At 41.2% G+C, this 22,245-nt stretch overlaps 1 protein-coding gene across 2 annotated transcripts in view; it reads right to left on the bottom strand.

Annotated features, from left to right (window-relative positions):
- The window catches only part of LOC147709793 (uncharacterized), a 39,398-nt gene that overhangs the window by 5,194 nt on the left and 11,959 nt on the right, over positions 1–22,245 (bottom strand). Inside the window, exon 2 of one of the 2 annotated variants that reach the window (XM_086928232.1) lies at positions 4,954–5,147. The exons of the other annotated variant lie outside the window; for it this stretch is intronic. The gene's annotated coding sequence lies outside the window, so the exon portion shown is untranslated. The remainder of the gene's footprint in view (positions 1–4,953; positions 5,148–22,245) is intronic. 2 annotated transcript variants of the gene reach the window in all.

Here is a 22,245-nt window from a genome sequence, read left to right as displayed (position 1 = left end):
TCAAACTGTATGAACTTTTCTAGGGAAGTTTTGAGCATATTCATTGAAGGAATTACTCTACACTTGGGGCTCTACACTGGCATCCAGTAGGAATATGTATGTGATTCAGAGCATTTCAAATGGATCCTTTTACGGGATAGACCAATGTTCTTACGATCTAAAGTTAACCTGTGCGCTCAAAGGAGAACTCTCATTTCAAGAATGGCTACGCTCCAGGTAATTCTCTCTTTTCAAAAAACTTTACATTGGTGGGAGGTCTTTCCCAGTACAAACACAAATCATGGAGCAGACGTCCAAAGAGAATGCAGACCATGAATACTGATCTAGAATTCAGAAAAGCAATAAAGACTTGACTGTTCCGAAAATCATGTCAAGAAACAACAAGTCTCTCTCAGGAGAGCATCTTCATGAGGAATGTGTGGGTTGTCCTGCCCCATATAACATCATCCTGTGGTTAATAGTGGGGATTGTGAGTCCTAGTTGGGTATGTCAATGTCTTTGTAACGTTTCAGCAGCATCACACCACACAGCAGGCCGCATGAGAAACAAGCATGGAATTATTTTTTTTAAGTAGGCTTTAAATGGGTATTAGATTTTTATTAGAAGTGTGCTCCTGCAGCTCAGAATGGCTTAATATGTTGTTTAAATTGTCATTATAGTTTACAATAAGGCCTGCTACCTTAAAGAGTACATGGTGCAGAGCAAACTATTCTAGAATTACTAATACAGTTAATTCAGAATCTTTCTGAAGTCACACCTCTCAACTGGCCATGGTTTATGAATCAGGGCTATATTCACAGTGAATCTAGGCGCTATGGAGAGCAGAGCGACACCCGAGGAGGGCCGTGTAGGTGCAATCTTAAACGCAGTGGGTCTGGGCGCTTTCTCTCACAGACCGACAAAGGGAATATCCAGAATATCCAGAGCACAGCAAGTTGCAGAGCAGGAGAGGGTCCTTTGCAGAGCAAAGTGGATCTAGGAGCTATCCATTGCAGAGAGAGAACAGGAATATTAACGGAACTATAAGGTAGGACCCAGAGCAGGTGTACATGCTATCCAATGCATCTAGGTGGATCTAGGTGTGAATCTATAGCACAGCAAGTTTAGGCGATATGCACAGCACAGTGGATCTAGACACTATCTATAGCAAAGCAGTTATAGGAATTTTAAGGGCACAATAAGATATGACCCTTGACAGAACAGGTGGAGATTCCATCTACAGCAGCAGGTTTAGGTGCTACCTATAAGGGAGCGAGTGTAGAGGCTATGAAGAACACAGTGGCTCTGGACGCTACCTACAGCAGAGTGAGTCTGGGAAGAATTTGGAAGAGAGAGAGAGAGTCAATGATGTTAATGAGACAGTGTGTGACTGTGATTAGAAGAGCTGTGGCACTGTCTAGGCACTATCAATAATATATGAACTGGGTGTTATCATGAACTGAGCAACTTAAATGTCATCAGGAATTGATTAATCAAGACCTTGATTAACAAGAACGCCTCATCTCAGCACTATTAGCAATCGATGAGTTAAGTGGTCATGATCAATAAATTGATTAGAGTTGCTCTGACAGCTGCTGTTTGCAAAACACTGAGTCACCAAGTAAAATTAACTACTCAAACAGAAAATTACAGGCCTTATTTTGTCATTCCAGGAATTATATCGGATTATGGGTCTGAGTTGTGCTTTTATTTAGTGACACTATGGGCGAGGTGCCATGCAATATAATTTGCTATGATGTCAGCTATTGTATTTCCCTAATAGTGTGAGAATGGGGCTCTTTGTAGACGTTACTCCACAGCAGAGAGCTTCTTTTTAAATGCAATGTATAATATGTGTGTCCTATATGCTTTTGAAGGAAGAGTGACCCCAGGTATGCCATTGGTGAGTCACAGCAGAGCACAAGGGGCACTCAGAGGAACCATAACTTCTCTATAGTGTCTCTCTTTTCTCCTCATCTCTTATACCCACATCTCTATCGTATTCCCACCTCTTACACCCACATCTCTCTCGGGTCCCCATCTCTTACACGCCCACCTCTTTCGTATCCTCATCTTTTACACCCACACCTCTCGTGTCCTCATCTTTGGCACCCAGGCGGTCTGTTCACTGCCCGTCACTTACATTCATTATCTATGCCACTGAGCCTATTTCTTGCAGTAAGTGTCGTAAGGAAATGCCTATTTTTGCATGCTCCCTACTGCTCTTAAAGCAATGAAAAAGGACAAAATAAAATAGTAACGTTATCATCATTTTATTTTTTGTTGCTGGTGGCTCAAGGAAAGGAGGAGTGGTTTCTGCACACTTAAGTGCCCATGACTGCTTGGCCGTCTGTCTTGGCCCGGCCAAACAGTAATCTGCACTTTGCATTGTAATGCACAGCCTGGTGGGGAATATGCACAGGCTCCCCCGTCACCGTCTGAGTGCCGATCCATAGCGCTCAGACCAAGCACATTGCAGAAGTGGAGACGGAGCAGAGGTGTTGGAAATGGTAAGGATTTTTAAAAAATATTTTTCAACCCCTCTCTCGCCACCCCCCTATTCCCTACTATGCGCCACTGCTGCTAAATGTTTATTTTTAGGTCCAGCCTAGATAGCGTTTGCGCTGTTAGGTGTTCTGTTCTATGTACTTTGTGGGGTCTGACTACTCCGCCAGTTTGGATTGGCTTTTGTCTGTGTCATTCAAAAATGGTAGCCTCCAAATGGCTAATGGTTGGTGCATGTCCCACCTTTTCTCAGAAGTTAACTCCCATTGAGTAGTGCAGCGGGAACAAGCAGTGACACATGTGCTGCTTGCGTGCTTTTATCTTGCAGCTTTAATTTCTGCCTGAACGCGATTTCAGTCTCTGCACATCAATTCTGCAGAGCATTATTTCCTATAAACTACCAGATGCTGATAGCCCTGTAGGGTACACACAGCACACATGCCAGCTTTATGAATTTAAAATGAGTAGTATCGGGTGCAGGTGGGAGGCATGTCCCCTCTCCCCACAATGCCTTGCATAGAGCTGGTGTCCAGAGCCACCTGCTTAGGCTTCGCCGTGCCTCTGTGACCTGGCTGTCCTCGCGCACCTAGACTATGAAAATAGGATGCTCAATGTGAAGGAACACTATGCACGTACTAATGCTAATAGTTTGAACATGGTGTCCAGGGAATGTCTTAATCTCCTTACAGAGGCAAAAGAAAGATGTGAAGACAAGTTCAAATTTCTTAATAATTTAGAACCTAGGACTCCTGCAATATATGGTCTTCCAAAGATACATAAAAACCACACTGACCCACCAATGAGACCAATAGTCAGTAGTATTGACTATCATCTGGAACCTATTAGCAAATATGTGGACCGTTTTTACGTCCCATAGTTTGTGGTCTTAGATCATATGTGAGAGACTCTGCCCACATTATTTCCCTTATTGAGGGAAAAGTGTTCTGTGGAGAGACTCAGTGTCTGGTTACCCTGGACATTGAGTCTATCTACACGAACATCCCGCAGGACGATACTGTGACTGTGATTCGTGATGTCTTTGAGGGTCAGGATCTAGGAGATGCTAACAGTGAATTTATTATTAGGATTGTTGAACTGATACTCAAAGATAACATCCTTTTATTCAAGGATGACTATTACAAACAGTTGAAGGGGACGGTATGCAACCTTTACAACGCAACTTTTACCACGCAGTGCTGTTACAACGCATGTATTACAACGAAAACCATTACAACGCATTACACTGGGGGGCGCTCTAGGATAAGGAATAGTTTTAATTTACTATCCAACACCTTCCCTAGTGTCCACGGGGACTGGAGTTGGAATAGTAAAATAAACTATTCACTATCCAGCACCCCCAAGTGTAATGCGTTGTAAAGGTTTTCGTTGTAATACTTGCGCTGTAACAGCATGCGTGGTAAAAGCATGCGTTGTAACGTCATACATCCAAGGGGACCAGCATGGGGGCCACTTGTGCCCCTAGTCTGGCCTGTTTGTATGTAGGACAATTCGAAGCTAAACATATCTACAACGAGGGGGCTCCCTTCTTTGAAAATGTAGCGGGCTGGTACCGCTACATTGACGACATTTTGTTTATTTGGGATGGAGCCACTGAGGAATTAGATGAATTTTTAAATTTTTTAAATCTTGGGGACCCTAATCTGAAGTTTACGTCTCATTATAGTAAAACTAAGGTAGATTTCCTTGACATTTCTATCAAGTCTATAAATGGAGCTTTGGAAGTGGAGTTGTATACAAAGCCGATGGTGAAAAATACACTTCTCCCTTTCTCAAGCTTTCACCCAAAGTCTCAAAGGAATAGCATCCCTTCAGCCAGTTCCTCCAGTTGAGGAGGAACTGTTCTCATTTGAAAGATTTCTATAAACATGCAGAAGAGTTAAAGCGCAAATTCAGAGACAGAGGCTATCCGAAGAAACTTCTGTCACACTCACTCAAGCGAGCTAGGTTCTATGACCGTGAGGCTTGGGTGAATAAACCAGTGTGCAAGAAAGAACCACCTAACAAAGTGGTTTTTGTGATTAAATTTTCAAATATCAGCAATCAGATTAAGAACATAGTCAATAGAAACTGGCACATCTTAAATCATGATGAGTAAGTAAAATTAGAAAAACCTCTGTATGCATTCAAAAAGAACCAAAACTTGAGAGATCTGCTAGTGCACACACATCGTGAGGACAATCATGAAACACAGAGAACAATTCTGAATACTCCGGCAATTGGAAATGTCAGATGTGGGACATGTAACATATGCCCACAATGTCTAGAAACCAAAGAAATCACTTATAATGGTTGCCTCATGAAATCAAGAACCCTAAATAACTGCAGAAGCAAGAGTGCCATCTATCTCCAACTGTGCCCATGTGGCTTGGGCTACATGGGGGAGACTGGAAGAGAGGTTCGTATTAGATTTCAGGAACACAGATCAGCCATTAAAACCAAAAAACTTACCTCACCTCTTGTGCCCCATTTCCTGGAGTACCGCTACAGGGAGAATGATTCCGGTGGTATATTTTGGAAAAGGTGAAAGTGGGCAAGAGAGGTGGAAATATTCAATCCAAACGTAAGGCCTGGGAACAGTGGTATATTTCCCATCTTAATGCCATACGTAATGGGTGAACTCCAGGGAGGAATGGGAGCGTTTACTAGGAACAACATAGAACTAAAAGAGCAGCTGTCCAGTACTGCGTTGATCCTGTGTATCTGTGAATAAACTATATAACTGGGTGGAGCTTATAAATATTTGCTGTTTTCTCTTAGTATAACTCATCATAATTCTTTGTATAATTGGTCATAAAACCCGGTTGCTATGAGATTCTTTATTGTGTGTATTTTTCTTGATACACTACAACTTTGTAGATATAAAGATTATAATTATGATGACATAGATATTAGCATCTGTGTTAAATCTGTCTTTATGTATGAAATAAACGCTTTATCTTTTTAGTCAAAATACGGGAATGAGATTTTGCACCCATAGTGATAAGATGATTTATGAAGTGAGGGTGTATGTTCTCGGGATCCACCTTAGGACATATGCATGTTATCCCGTACACACATGTTAACAAACTGAATCTCGGCTTGATGGTTTCACTCCAGTATTACGGAGTGAAATGTCCGGTATAGTTTGCAAACCATTTTCAGTAAGCCTTGAGATGTTAATAATATAAGAAGTGTAAAATAAGTTGCAGATTCTTAAATATACCCCTAAAATGGCTGATTATCTGTGCCGTGATACCTTGATGGAAGATTAACAACACCGGAAACAGTATTGTGCTTCCGGTTGCTGAAGGTCACCAGTTGTGTATTTAAAACCTCACCAGTCTGTGTGGAGGTTTCACGCTGACTGCCAGAGGTATCAGCCCCGAGTAGAGACGTTAGTATCAAACAGGTATGTGCCAGGGGATCGTAATGGGGGGAATAATACCGCCTTTATCCACATAGTATGTTGAGTGGAACCTTTGGCAGTGATTACTAACAATCCCATGTAGCGTACTTTTAGATCCAAGCCGAGGACTGTCTTCTTATCGGTACCCGCCAGACTGCGGCTTACTGTGCATGGGGAGTTTTTGAGCACAAATCCTGTGGGGGATTGGCTAACCGAAGACAGGTATGTGCCTTGGAATTACGCAGGGGTACAGCTATATCGCTCCTAACTAGTTAGCCCGTCAAGTTGATTCTTGAGCAATAAGTATTAATATCTCTGTATTTGCTTGTTTACAGATTGCAGCCGAGGATTATCTTCTAATCTGTACCTGCCGGTCTGTCGCTTATCGTGCACAGGATGCTATTGAGCGTAAACCCCGTGAAGGACATTTTTAATCTACACCCGCAACAGAGGAATGCGTGGTGACTAATATTTAACAGCAAAAGGTAACTATTTGACCATACCCAAACTTGGCACAGTATAGAGATGGGGAGTGGGAGGGCTCCTCGGTGCCTGTAGTGTCTAATACTCAAAGGGGTTAATAATGTCAAAATAAAATCATGGGTAGGACGGGTAGCTTGAACAAGCACTACGTTTCTCGGTTATGAAAGGAGAGACAAATACCCTGAGAGGAGGGAACATATTAAAATCTTTGTGATAGTAAACACCATAACTGCGATTGTTTAGGGGCGATTATGCAGATATATACAAGTGAGGTCACGATGGATGTCTTCTCTTCCCAGATTATATTTGATTATCCAGATCTGGAAGACTTCCTGATAAAAGATAGTGACGGTCGATCAGTATCCAGTAATCGCTAGACACGATACTGAGATTTGTATCGGCTTGAAGGTAACTATGGTCAGAGCTATGCTTGTTAAATGAGTCTGTGAGCCTGATGCATATGGAGGTAGTTTAGATAACATATTGACTTCTCTGTATAGGTACTGATGATCTAAAGTACCCATTGGCAGTGCTCGCTGGAGACTTTGTGTGTTCCCAGAATTTACAGGTAGATGAATGAACACTACAGTTTTGACACATTTATTCTAAATATATGCCACGTGTGGGGGAACTTTTGATTATGAACAAAGCTGGTGACAATTTTCTTGTATTCACCCCTGGGATCTGTGTATCTTATTAGTAAAAACAGAAGAAGTGTGTGGAGAAGTGTGGCTCACTGGTTAGAGCAGGCAGACCCTGAAGCAGAGGTCAGACCCGGGACCAGGGTTCAATTCCCGACGCGGCAGGGTCTTGAGCTCAAATGTCCACGGACTCGATAATTCTCGCTTCGGTGCCTGACCTAATCATGGGTTCACACTCTGCAACTCTGGGCATTAAGCTTGCTTAATCTCCACAACGGCCCCCCGCGGCGGGATGCCTGGCTTTCACCTTGGGGATGCCCGTTAGGGGCTATCTCACAGGGAAAAGCCAGGACGGGTTCCCAAGGCAAGCGCCGAGATGCCTCCGGGTAGTCGAGCGCTATATAAGAACATACAAAAAAATAAAAAAAATATGGGTGTTAAATAGGTCGATCCCCAAAACTTAACATATGCATAGAGATATGTTAATGGAAAATCAAGCTGTTTCTAGCCTGAATGTAGGCCTAAATATGTGGTATTTGAGTATATGTTGATGAATGTGTTGGCCTCATCTTTATCACTAGCGGGTTGTGGTGTGGACGGTGGGTTGTCACATTAAAAAGAAGGTTGGGTCCAAGTATCTGTTATCAAATGTGTATGGGGTTCATATATTTATTGTAATGTTCATGTTTTTCAGATGTTTTTTGTGATTGGGACTTTTATGTGAAATTTTCCTGAAGAAGGTGTTGGCCATAAATGAGCGCCCGCCGGAACGCCTCGATGCTCTTTGAAGAAAACTGTGTAAAATATGTGGTGACAATTGTTTCAAATTTCAGCATTTTTACAAATTATTTACAGCTGTCACAATTGATTCATGTATGATTTACTGGTTCTCTTTTGGAAATAGGAATTTGTTTTTCCTTTTTATGTTCCCAAATTTTTGTGTATCAATGAGTTTTGTGCAAAAATTTATTTTTTCAAAACAAAGACTATATTGTGTTGTAGATTACATGGTCTGAATATCACTATTCTGTCCAGCTTAGAAATGTTAATGTATCATGAAATGTACGGTGCTTTTTTAATGAATACATTTGTACTTTATATTTGTATTCTTTTAGATTTATCTTTTTGATTGCATCCCCTGTGTCTATTGACATCTTACTGGTGAGAGGCGGTTTGTGTACGAATGGTGTGATAAGTGTGTACTAATCCAAAGGGGTTTCTTTAATGACTTTTGTGTCCTTGTGCATCCACTGAAGCGGTCACCGCCTTGCACTGTAACATCACACTCCTCTTCTATTTTTCCATTTCAAGCACTGCTTTTAATTATTATTTACATCCAACACTTCTTAGAAGTGCCTGTGCCTTTAAATACTGGCTTGCATGTAGGGCTCTGAAAGCAACAGCCCCTCGTCTTCCCTGCGGCCGATGAACATGGGGGACTCCTGTGATCCAGAGCACCCTATTGAGTTTGAATTTGCACGGGGTTTCTGTTTATATCCCCTCTCCTGCTTGGTTTCCTAGCCCTCCACAGTCTAGAAAACAGAACACGCCATCTTCCTGGGACTCCTCATTCTTTGAAAAACATGCTTGTGTGTGTCTTTTTTTGCAGGGTTGGGGGAATCTGGCTTGTTTTGAGATGCCATTGGTTGTTTTGAACTGGCTTCCCCAAAGAGCACAGGTCAGGCAGAACCAATCTGCATGCATGCTCAATGTAGAAGCGATCCCTCAGGAGTCAGACCTTTTCAGGGGTAGAAATTCAGTTAGTCTTAGAACTGTTCTAGCATTAGAGAACGGGTCTATCCTTGTTGGTAAAACCATTTGCATGGTAGGGCATAATAGGCAAGGGAGGAGGCAAAAAAAAGGGGGGGTTTAAATAGATGACATCCATTAAGTTTCTATCCTGGAATGTTAATGGCATGCGTGTAAAAAGCCACAGATATAAAATTCTACAATATTTGAGAGATTCTCCTGCGCATGCCATCATCATCCAGGAGACACATTTACTTAAAGCAGAGGTTTGTGAGATTTTGAAGAGGCAAAGCTGGATAGACACGTTTCTTTGCAAGGACCAAACCGCCAATATGAGAGGGATATTAATAATTTTTTAAAAACCAGTAAAAGTCCAAATTTTGGAATGTAAGGAAGATCAAAGTGGGAGATGGCTAACTGCGAGAATTGTACTGGAGGGTATATCTTTAATGTTGGTGGGGTATTATGGGCCGGACCAAGACGATCCCTCCTACTTGAAACAAATTCAGAACCATCTCATACTCTCTAAAGACCTAGTTATCTGGGTCGGCGATTTTAATATTGTCCTTAACCCTTTCTTAGATAAGTCATCTAAGTCTAGAGCACTCAACCCATCTAAATCCAGGTCAACTTTGCTGGATATCATGGAAAATCATGGCCTGGCGGATGTATGGAGGGAAAGGTCAGGTAATAAGTTGGGGGTTTCCTTTCAAAAAATTTTGTACAAACGTAAATCAAGAATTGATTATGCCCTCTTCAGCTACACCCTAAAAGATGCCATAAAAGGGGTGGTGTACCTTCCCCCGCACATGTCAGATCAGATGGCCATTGTGTTCGATCTCCAAGGGGTAACCCATAAGAAAGAATCCTCCTGGTCTTTTGACCGTATGATCTTACTAGAAGAGGAGGAGATCAATTATTTACTATTAGAGGTAAAGATTTTCCTAGAATTAAACTTGGATACTGCAGAAATTATTATAGTATGGGATGCTTTGTAGGCGTTTCTCAGGGGCTGCATAACCAATAGAGCCACCCATAGAAGGAAAGTTTACTGACAGAAAATCCAAACCATTGAGCAGGAGTTGGCTAAAATAGATCAGCAGTTGGGTTCTAATATGGCGCTCCCGGAGGTGGTAGAAAAACAGGTCAATTAAAGAGGCCAGCTTGAAACTTTATTACAAGAAAGGTTAACCAAAAGATGGGAGGTGAGCAAAATTTCCCACTTCGAGTTTGGGGAAGCGGCGGGAAAAGTTCTTGCATTGAAAGTCAAAGCAGAACAGGCGAGAAAGTACATTAAAGAGATTAAAAGAGAAGGAGAGTCCATCATTAGAACCTCGGATCGGGAAATAGGGACTGCGTTTCAAGAGTTTTTTCAAGAAATATATAAGGAAGTGGTTAGGGACGACCCGGAGGCCAGGGATAGGTGGCTAGACGGTATTGGATTACCATCTTTGCAAATATCATATAGGGTCCATTTAGAGAGGGGGATTTCAGAGGAGGAGGTGAGGAAAGCAATAGGTCATTTGAAGAATGGAAAGGCGGCGGGCCCGGACGGGCTACCCAGAGAAGTATATCGAGGGATATGCCCTGTTATTACATCAGCACTGACGACCCTCCTTCATGGTATTTTATTGAGGGGGGAGAACTATCCTGATTCTTGTAATGATGCCACGATTGCCCTCATTTTAAAGCCAGGTAAAAATCCTTCGGAGGTTGGATCCTATAGGCCGATTTCCCTTCTAAACAATGACTACAACATTTTTACATCTATTTTAGCATCGAGATTGGGGGAGGTAATCGGATGTATAATCCACCCAGACCAAAGGGGTTTTATAAGGGGACGCCAGCTGGCGGACCACACTCGAGACTTGGTAGGGGCGATTGACATTGCATCCACATTCTCCCTTCCTTTGGCTACTTTGACCTTAAACGCCACCAAGATCTTTGATAGGGTCAACTGGCCCTATCTGGTGGAGGCGATGAGAAGGTTTGGGCTGGGGGAGGTTTTCTGTCTGAAAATATAGAGGGCCCCTATGGCCAGATTGTTAGTCAATGCTACTTTAACAGATCCAATAAAAATCACCAGAGGCACGAGACAGGGCTGTCCACTCTCTCCGCTTTTATTTACTCTATACATAGAGCCGTTTGCTCAAGTTTTAAAAGAGGAAGATGACACCCCCCCCTTTTGTATTCAATGAGTGGGAGAAGCGGATAGCGCTCTATGCAGACGATATTCTGGTTTATACATCGGATCCGCAGAGAGCTTTCCCAATGGTAATCAAAAAGGCAGAAGAATTTGGGTAAATCTCTGGCTATGATATTAATGTTAGTAAAACAGAGATCATGTGTTGGAACGCCCCTAACGTACAGTTAACACTCACAACATCTATGAGATACCTAGGTATACGTATTACTCAAGAAATATGAAATTTGGCACAAACCAACTTAGATCGTGTTGCCAAGGAATGTAGGAAACTCCTAAAATCTTGGGCATTTTTGCCACTTTCTATTTTTGGGAGAACAAACTTAATCAAAATGACCATTCTTCCAAAGTTCACTTTTATTTTTAATTCTATCCCCTTGACTTTTGAACGGAAAAAAATTGGAAAAAAGCCAGCGAGAAATAAATGGGTTTATTTGGAACGGAAAAACAGCTAGACTGACTTGGAAGAAGCTAAGAAGGAGGAGGGAAAAGGGAGGGCTGGCACTTCCAGATCTGTTATATTATGCATGGGCATTTCAGCTGACTTACTCTAGGATGCTTCTTAAATCCCCCGCAACATCACCTATGGGGGCAATGTTTAGGGCTATGTTAGGGGGAGTGGATATCTCATCGGATAGATTACTATTTAAGTTTGGAGACATGAAATACTTCAAAAAAGTCAGATTAAAGACCTTGCAGTCTGTTATATCAAATTGGGTCCAGATTAAAAAGAAAGTTGGGTTACATTATTATTCTAATTTTGCCCCGGTGTGGGATTCTCCTGGGCTGCCACCTTGTATGCAGGATAGTTTAGCAATCCCGTTAAAGGAGGCTGGGATACTCAGATGGGGAGAATTGCTGGTAGACGGGAGGGTACTAGACTGGGAGGTGCTGAGGGATAAGGTGGGTATGGCCCTATCTAGGTTCAAATATATACAGTTGGCTAGTTGGGCTCGAGCGGTAAACAAGAAGGGTCTTCAACCGGGGAAATATTGCCAGTTCGAACAGCAGTTGGTTGAAAAACGAGAAGGGGGCAAAGAGGTGGCAATATGGTATTGGTGCATAATGGCCCTATCTAGGTTCAAATATATACAGTTGGCTAGTTGGGCTCGAGCGGTAAACAAGAAGGGTCTTCAACCGGGAAATATTGCCAGTTCGAACAGCAGTTGGTTGAAAAACGAGAAGGGGGCAAAGAGGTGGCAATATGGTATTGGTGCATTGTGGAGGAGGCGGACGGGGAATTCGTCTTGCCAGAAAAGTTATGGGGGACTGAGCTGGCCTCCCAGTGTGAGGCCCTAAGGATGAGATCTTTTTCTTTCCTCTAAGGTTAAGACGTAACCATTTGTTCACCTTGCATCGGGCCTATTTTTCTCCTCTGAGACTCTTTAAATTTCTTTCAGGGAAGAAATGTAACAAGTGTGATCTGGTCGCAGCTTCAGACATACACATGTTTATGGATTGCCCTGCCATCGTGTTGTTTTGGGAAGAAGTAAAGGTTACCTTGGATTCAATTCTAAGTACTTCACTTAACATTACTCTGCCATTAATAATTTTTGGAATTGAGGAAAATCTAAGTGGGCAGGCAAAGTCATTTCTTTTCTATTCGATCATTCTGGCAAGGCGAAAAATATGCAAATTTTGTGTGGAAGCTAAAGCTCCATCACACGCAGCCTGGCTAAGGTCATTGTACGAAACATCAAAATCTGACTTGGCTAGATCATGCAGCAAAATAAATCTGTCCTTTTGAGATTTGTTAATTAATTGGAGATAAGAAGACCGGGGTTTTTTTTTTTTTCTCTTTCTTTTTCTTTCCCCCGGTCCGATGATTATGTCTAGTAGTCTCCAGAAGACTTTGGGAAGTGGCCTTTTTCGTACGAAATCCCGGGACTTTCAGGTTGCACACCACTGGCTGGAGTCTCTTCTTTTTTCACTCAGGAGGCCGGTCTCCCGCCTACCGCAAAAATCGTGTCTGGAAGAGGTTATGAAGGAGGATAGATCGAGATTGTACCTTAAGACAGACACGCGTGGCGGTTGGCGTTTCTTGTGTGGATGGAGGTCATGATAAATGGGGACACAAAAAATTAAAAAAAAAAAAAATTAGATGTAGAAGCAATCGAAGATCCGGGACACCACATTCTGGGAGTAACTCTGTCTCCTCTTCAAGGTGCTCTGTTTTTTTTTTTAGGGGTGAGTGGTAGAGTTATAATCCAGAGTTCCTTGCTCAGTGCACTCTGGTCCTGTCCAATAGAGACAGGAAAGGGAAATGAAGTGTTATCAGCACAATCGCACATTTTAAGTAAGGGAAAACGGGAGGAATGAGATTAGCTGGCCCTACAGTTACATTTCTGCAATTACGGAGTGAAGCTGGTGATAACTAAACACAACTATGGATGAGTTTTACATGTGAAGTTGACATTATAAATAAAGAGATTGTGTTGGCAAAGTGGCGCCTCCCTCTTCCTCACAAATTTCATACCAATTAAACTCTTCAGTAGAAGGGCACCAGAGGGCCACACAAGGTAGTGGTGGTTACACTGTCGCACTTCAAAGAAAGGTTGTCAGACACTGGTATATTTGGATAATATGTCACATAGGTGTGTTTAGACACCAAAGATTTAATAGGTGCCAGTCAGGGTAAGATACCCCACTACACAGAGTATCGTTAGACACAACGGTGACTTGGTCGGAACATACAAACAATGAGAAACCCCGGCACTCTAACCAAATCATAAATACAATTTCTATGTATATAATGTTTTAAAGCAAGATAACATCATACTGTTGAGAGAAGCTTTCTGTCACATGAATCATATGAGAAAACAGATTTTAACCATTTGTTGCAATAATTTATTTACTATTAAATAACAAAAGAGTGAATCTTGACTCAATAGTGCTACAACCAATGTCTTATCATTCACAAAAGATTGATTCTGTGATGTACCTAAAGTCCCAGTTCTTTGTCATATGGAACGAAAACAGCCAACGCGCGTTTCGTCACCACTGTGACTCCCTCAAGGCTGTAGAGATAAGCATAAATACATTTGTAGACAAGTGTATAAAAAAAACCACAATATATCTCCTTACATTAAAGCAGAGAAATAGTGTGAGTGAAGTAACCATCTCACAAGTAATGGTAGACGAAAAAAGAAGAACACCCAGAGCAAAAGAAAGAAACACCAAAACTGAAGACACCCAACAGTGAATAAGACATAGCAGCACACAGCCAACAAGCTGTGCAACAATATATGCAGTAATATATATATATATATAATCATGTCATGGGTCTCGACGTAGTAAGGATACGTGAGAGAAAGGCGCAGGGAAAAACCTAAACCCAATGTGTAAGGTTCTAAGATAAGAATGAGAAATAATGACCTTGGATTGAGTTGAAAACGAGCCCATCAAAAGAACTTGTCCCTGGCTCTGAAATCCCGAAGTACATAAAATCCTTGGTCCTCACTCAAAGCTTTGTAGAGGCAGACTGTAATTGTAAACAATAAAATCTCACGGTTAGTAGCCGTTAGAGTTTGCACATAAAAAATAGAGCTACAGTTTTCGTATCTTAGGTCATGTTCATATCTGAAAGGAGCTCACTTGTAATAACTGCTTCTGGTCCCCTTCCCTCTTATTGCGGCCTGGGCACCGAAGCTCGGTTTCACATATATTTCATGCGCTGAAGAAATCTATTGATTATGGAGGATTTACAAACAGTGAGTTCTAGAAATTCACCAAAATAATCTAAAAACTAGTAGCCTATTAGACAGGAACTTACATAAAACTTCTCTGTAAAATGAGATTTAGTGAATACTCTTCTTCCTTCAGAATTTAAATCTTTCCTAAAAACCTCTAGTGGTAAGATTTGTTTTAATAGAGACAACGAATTTTGTAATTCTAAAAAGAGACTAGAGTTAATCACAAGGACAAACACACCAAAAACTTCCCAAAAATATGTATACTGGAATTTACAGCATGGAACCGGTCGACTTCTCACACTATGTTGCATGAATCTTCTACCTTTAAACGATCTAACTGCACATTGGTCCCCAAATCTGAGAAATGGAAAAACCTGTAACCTTTGCAAACTGAGTGTTCAGACCCTGGATCATGTCTTTTTTGCTTGTCCAGCATTGACCTCGAGCGGCCGTTGCTGGCTACGGCCAATGTTCTTACAAAATGGTGTTAAAAATATAGCTTTGGCACGTGATTTCATAATTTGTCCAAAAAATGAAGCAGTGTGTTTAAAACTTTTTAATTATTTTAAGGAGTTCATGTGTATATTTTAATCCTTTTTTCTGCTGCTATTTGCACAAGAGGGAGATGCTGTGTTCAATTTCCATCTTTTGTTCTGCTGCTAACTTAAAGACTCAGCTAAAGTGAGATGCTGGATTGCATTTTATTGCACATGCACTGCTGCTACTGTATTGCTTCTCGCGTAGGATAGTTTATGTTTTTTAAATTCCATTTGCTGCTAAAATGAAATACTCTTCTGAGGATGAATTCTGCATTTTAGTTTGTATTTTAACTTGTTGACAGTTATTGCCCCTTGCACATTTTTGTATTTCTCAGGATACATCTTGCCACTTTATTCTGTCTGCTGTTTGTGGAATGAGCGTTGCTATATTTAATTTTTCTTGTATTAACTTGTATGTATTTTATGTGGACCTCATATGAGTTCCAAATCTTAATAAATATTTGAATTCAATTGAATTGAACTTACATAAAACACAGTCAAACTGTATCTCCTTGTCCGGTGAATGAATCCAGTATGAATAAAGAGTATAAACTAAAAAGTGATTTGCTTAAAGAAATCGTTAGTAGAAGAAATGCTAAAGTGATAAGAGATACAAAGAATGTTACTATTCAAAAAGGGTTTGCCCTTACTATACGTTAGAAAATAATTGTATATAGCTGTCTAAGGCAATTGTCACACTAATGGCAGAAAGCACTTACAAATAATACACAAAGAATACATGTTGTGAATATCGTCCGACATTCAAAAGTCTAGTTTGTTGAAATACCATAGATGAGATCCTATAATTTTGGAGAATCAGAAATATCTATTAATACTTTAAACAGGTGACCAATAAAATGGAACATTAGCTGCAGTGTTCAGGGTACTATGATAAGACCTGAGATACCAAAAGGATACACACATTAGGTTAATGCCGAAAAATCCATATCAGCCAGTGCGGTACCTACACCGACAAAGATATTAATCAAAAAGAAAATGTATATACCTAATTGAAGTCAAAATTGTAGCTCATCTAATGCTAACACTACTACATAACACATAGTCGGGGCAAAGTGTGAGAGAAGTAGTTAAAAAACCTAGCATGGAAGGTATATGTCGCAACCAAACCTATTATGTCCTCATTATGCTACCTGCTTTATTGTTAAAAAATGCGCAATGAGGGTACTGCAAATGCACATGATATGGAAAAAGTAGGTGAAAAGAAAAGCAGGGGCATTTGGCTGATCTAATATAGTGGCAACAAAAACGGCCCCTAGGTCCGTCTCTATACCCAATAACCTCTGACATACTCATACACTAGAAAAGGATGTAGGTGTCAAAAAACACATGCACAGTAAGTGAACACCCGCAGTAACAGTTTAACAACATCCCTAGACCTCAAACGGTAATCTTTAAGATTTAACAAACAACTTGTTATTGCTGCGAACGTTGCTGGTACAAAATGCCTTCCCAAACTGACCTGTGCATATGTCCACGGCGGCTCCGGCAACCTGCACCTGTCTGGTTTCGCCTAACCAAATGCTGCGCGTATCACAATGTTTTTTAAATACGTAAAAAGACCAGGAAGTGTTCATGAGTCGGCGTCCCAAAAGAAAGTAAAAACCAACGGCTGACTTTTTTTTAATAAAAAACCATAGTAAAGGCGGCCATATTAGAATGGTGTTTGTATTGGCCTCAAAAGTAAACCCCCCATTCATTCACTGATTTACATAAAGCGGCGTGTTTGATCGTAAACAAAGCACAGCTAGAATTTCTTATCTATAATATGCTTGTCGTTTCTATAAACCCGTGAGTGATAGTGAGTAGAGACACCCAATGGTCCTAAGAGGTTAGAAACCCAAAATACAGTAAAACCAAAGAAAAAAGACAAAAGGAAAGTAATTTTGAAAGAAGAAGCAAGAAAAAAACCAACTTATTTTTTAAGTACAGATTGTACATAAGCAGCAAGTCATGTAAGGAAAAGACAAACGTCCATATTAAAAGGCTGGCATGGGTTATGATAGAGACCCATCCCCAATATTCCTCATATGGGGGCTCAAACAATACCCTCTATCGTGATCTAACATTTTACATTCTCTGAAGACATAATTAAATACATTGCACATACCATATTAGAGGCCCACAGTTTGGAGGTACAATGTTAAATGTAACCACATCTGATTGTATGGAGAAAAAAAACATTTTCCTGACACATTCAGTATATAATACACTAAGCATGATGGAAAATTCTAAAATACATTGTCCCTAAAACACAACAGATGTTAAGTCTATCGATTCACATTATTACAGTTTGGCATATGTTCCCAACATCTCTAACTGAAAAGAGGGACAAAATGGGAGCTATTTTTACAATCTGCACAATAGCCCTATTTCTGTTCTTAGGACAACAGCAAATACAGATTTTCAAAACACAGGCTGTCATACTTATTCTGATAAGAAGACATGTAATTCCCTATCAGAATTGAGTCCCTGTTCAAGGTCGCCCCACCCCCCCCCCCCCTCTGTTGGGATTGTATTTGGGTATTGCCATGGAATCTGATACCCATCATGCTTGTCACAGGGTGTGATTTATTATAATGAACAGCAAAAGGGTAGTCCGTGTTGTTATTTTGGACCGCCCTGATGTGTTCTTGAATTCTTTCTTTCAAGGGACGTAGTGTGCTGCCTACGTAAATAAGCCCAAAGACACAGACTATGCAGTAAACCACATATCTGATATTACAGTTTATGAATTCCTGTACCTGGTGCTTAGTCAGTGTGTTGTATTGGAATTCAGTCAGTTTGTTCAGAGCTTAGGGACAGACATTGCACTCTGTGCATTTGAAAAAGCCTATTGGTTTAATTGGTAACTATGTTATATTTTGTCTCACTGGAGGGAGGTAGCTAGGACATAAGATGTTACGTAAAGTAGTGCCTCGTCTGTACGTCACCCTAGGTTTCCTTGTAACATGTGTGTCCAATGATTTGTCTAGATGAAGAAGGTGCCAGTGTCTATATAGAATCTTATAGATTTCATGGCTCTTCGTGTTAAAGCCAGTAATAAAGGCCAGTTTGGTTTTTCCATCCCGTCTGGTTTTCCTTTTCTTATGTGTGTTGTTCAAAAGTGATTCTCTGGAGGTGTTGAGAATTTGTGTTTTTGCTTTTTCCAAAACTGTGTACGGATAGCCCCTTTGCACAAAACGTTCCTGTAAGCTCCTCAGCTCTGAGAAAAACACAGATTGGTCACTGCAGTTTCTCCTGATTCTTGTCATTTCACCCAATGGGATGGCGTTAATTTGGGAGCTAGGATGTCCACTGGTGGCATGCAAAACAGAATTGCATGCCGTCTCTTTCCTGAAAAGTCTAGACATGATCTTATTGTCCTTCACGTAAATAGGAACATCAAGAAAGTCAATTTCGAGTGGGCTCGATTTATGTGTGAAACTTAGGTTGTATGCATTATCATTGAGATGTTCCACAAGTTTCACAAGGAATCCCTCATTGCCTGACCAAATCATAAAGATATTGTCAATGTATCGTTACCAATAGATGATATGCTCAGTTACTTCTGGGGGGCCAGTTCTCCATAGGTGTTTCTGTTCAAAATTCCCAATATACAAATTTGCGTAGGATGGCAAGAACTTTGAACCCATAGTGACTCCTACAGCTTGTCTGTACCAATTGTCTTGATGTAGGAACACATTGTTCTCTAAACTCAAATGGGTGAGGTCTAAGAGCATTTGGGTATGTTTGTAAAGTGTTGCATCTCTCTGACACAGTCCTTCACCCAAAGCCTGAAGTCCCTTTTCCAATGGTATGCATGTATAGAGTGACCTAACGTCAAGTGTTATAAAGGTGAATTCAATGGACCACTCTACATCTTCCAATTTGTTTAGAAGTAGAAGGGCACCAGCCCAGCCCCTCAAACAAGGAAATAAGACTGGGCGGGAGGGCGGGGGAGAATTGCGATTTGAAGCAGTCCAGCTTGGAGAGCCCGGATACTCCCTACGCCATGCGCAGGTGATCCTACTGGAGCCTGAAATAAGAGTAGTTACTCCAGGAATACAAGGTGCTGCTGGAAAAGAAAGAAACAGGACCGCGCATCTGAATCCAAGCGCCCCAAGGTCACAATTAGTCAGTCACCCAAAAAAAAGGACTCCCTGGGAGGGGAAAGGAAATGCGGGCCCCTCACCTGGCCATCTCAATGAAACAGACGCTGCTGGTCTAGACATTAAGTAGAAAGCTATCTTGGAGCGTCTCACTGCCAGAGAGCGTATGATAAGGAAATTAACTCAAGAGGGTTCACATAGGGGTAATAACAGTCTCTCAACTACCGTACGCCAGAGGGGTGGTATGCCAGCAAGCAGGGCCTCCTCCCGCTTTACCTAACACCAATATAGTGGAAACTCCTGCAAGGTCACATCAAACAGTGGTAGTATCCGACATGAATACTGCATGTATGAATCTTGGTAGAAGTGGTAGCTCTAATTCCCTGAGGCCTGGCCCATCAAAGTCAAGAGGGCCTCCTGTTCCTCTAAGAAGTACAAATTGCAGGGAGACAAGGCCCTTAACTGAGGAGGGCAGAAGTGATTCAAATAACTTCTGTCGCCATATTCCATCAGAGTGCATTCCTTGCATTATTGTGCTGGAAAATGTTCCCAAAATTGAGCACTCACAGCCTGAATGACATGCATCTCTAACAAACAAAGTGACATACTGGATGTGGAATCACTCCAGATGGACTTATAAGCTATGGAATTACTTTATTACAACTAGAAGGGTCTCTTGGGCTGGTCTATCATCTAATTCTTCACACGGTGACTGCGTGATAGTCAAGTTTAGAAGGCAGAGTGTAGTCCGGGCTTTACTAAACTCTCTCAGCCATAACATCTCCTCCTCAGATGGCATCAGAGCGCTCCACCTGGATTTCTTCTTTCCCCCTAAGGCTCGCAGACGCCTGGTCAATGGCCACAACAATCCCGAACCAGATATCGCAGGGAGCATTTTGGCATTCCATCACTCCAGTTTTAACCCCCATTTAGCTTTATTCAATAGGTATGATGTTTTATCCCCTTTACAGCAATCGGATTGACTATGCCATGGGGCACCCTCAATCGCGGCCAAGTGTAACTACCCAACAACTGCAGTATCTAACCAACGGGCATTAATGACCCTCCAATGGGGTAGAGTCCCCGAACTTAATCTCGTAGAATGTGGCTGGCCTGCGCACTAAAAAGGAGGCTCCAACATGCTCAATGTAGTTGACCATCACTGCGAGCATTAAAAATTAGATTCCTTGTTGCGGCCTTTACTTTTTTGCATCCCCTGGGAAACGTAACAGTTATACATGTTGTTTTAAATTACATGCTAAGTGCCATAAAGGTATGATCTTATTATTGAATGACTCTTATGCTGTAGATGTCTTTTAATACCTATTTTTTGTATTTTTAACAAGTGCTTCCCAATCCTATGAAATTTTAATACTGTATATGGTTTTCTTTTATTTGTTATGTCTTTTATGGCTCAGTTGAGCCAAATAAAGTAGTTTGACTGATTGGCTAAACGCCCTTAACTCCTACTCCTAGACTTCTAGCCTAAGGTTGCCGTGCTCCCAGTACTGGTAACGCTTTTACAAATATTATGCTTTGGTATCTTAGCCCAGAAAATAAAACTAAGACTACAACTCCCAGGATGCATTATTTTCTAAAAGGCTAGCCTGGAGCTTGGAATACTGCAGTATTCCTCCATCTAGCATTGGTGAGACTAGGACTATATAGTGGGCGCTGTTATAGATGATCAGTGTTGGCACCACTGTTGCCCTCTACAGAATCTACTTGCTGGGCAGAATAGCAAGGACAACCCTGCGGTTCTGACCGCTTCTAGGCGATGAATTCTAGTGTCGAGAACTTGAGTCACTGGAGTCAGATCAGTGTATTTCTCCAAAGCTGGGAGGCATAAAAATAACACATTTAACCTATGCTGATGACTTGGTGATCCTGTCACAGACGGCAAAAGGTTTACAGCCTCAATTAAATCGATTGCATACATACAATTTGGAAAATAGACCAATTCCTAATCTGTCCAAAATTAAAATTATGACCTTTGGGCAGCAAACTAAGTCAATGGGATAGGTTCCTGGAGAACCTTCAATTGAAATTGTGAAACAATATTACTATCACAGAGTGACATTCAGCAGTCGAACCATCTGGCCACTAGAAAATCGAAGTCAACAATGGTCTTAAGATTAGCAAATGTGTTCAGTGGAAAAAAAATTAGGCCTTCATTGAAAGCAATATGCTTCTCCTGCATCGAGTCACGAGGTCATTTTCCTGTCTTGATAAAAAGTTTAACCAATGTGTACGCAACCAATAAAATCTTCAAACAGCAACTCCCCACTGTGTAAAAAGACTAGAATTAGGTTTAAAATCTCTAACATCACTCTACCACAGAAGCACCGTGAATTGAATCTGTGAATGTGCAGAGGCAGACCCAATATCACTAAAGCATCTGATATACCAAGAACTGAGCAAACCTACATACAAGGATTTAGGCGTGCATATTCTACTGGCGGGCTTAGAATCTTATGATTTATCTGACCCAAAGACACTGGGGCAAATGTATCGAGCCGAATCTTCCTTCAAATTTGTCTGGCTACGTTATAATAATTATTTAAGGTTTAGATTGTTTTATTATATGATCTGTAAGTTTGAAGGAAAATGGAACTCAGCTTTTAAAGGTAAAACTGGCTGTCGTCTCTGTGAGTTACCAGCTGAATCCCTTCTGCACATCATAAGTATTTGTCCTAAATTGTTGCATTATAGGAAAAAATATTTACACTCCATGTTTCACAAATAAATCTGTGGATGCTGCCAGGTACTGTTTTACGGTTAGGAAAGATAGTGCAATAACAATGTTGATAACATTTTTAGATCAGGCTTACAAAGCCATAGCCGCATGATTTATGCCCTAAACTGTTGTATTTAAAGAAAAGTATTTACGCCCCGGATTCAACAAGGAAAAAACAAGACCTAATGTGGAAGTAGTCAGG

The sequence above is a fragment of the Lissotriton vulgaris genome, chromosome 6, assembly GCF_964263255.1.
Source record: "Lissotriton vulgaris chromosome 6, aLisVul1.2, whole genome shotgun sequence".
NCBI lineage: Eukaryota > Metazoa > Chordata > Amphibia > Caudata > Salamandridae > Lissotriton > Lissotriton vulgaris.
The sequence above is the reverse complement of the archived record's forward strand: the minus strand, read 5'-3'. Positions and strand labels throughout refer to the sequence as shown.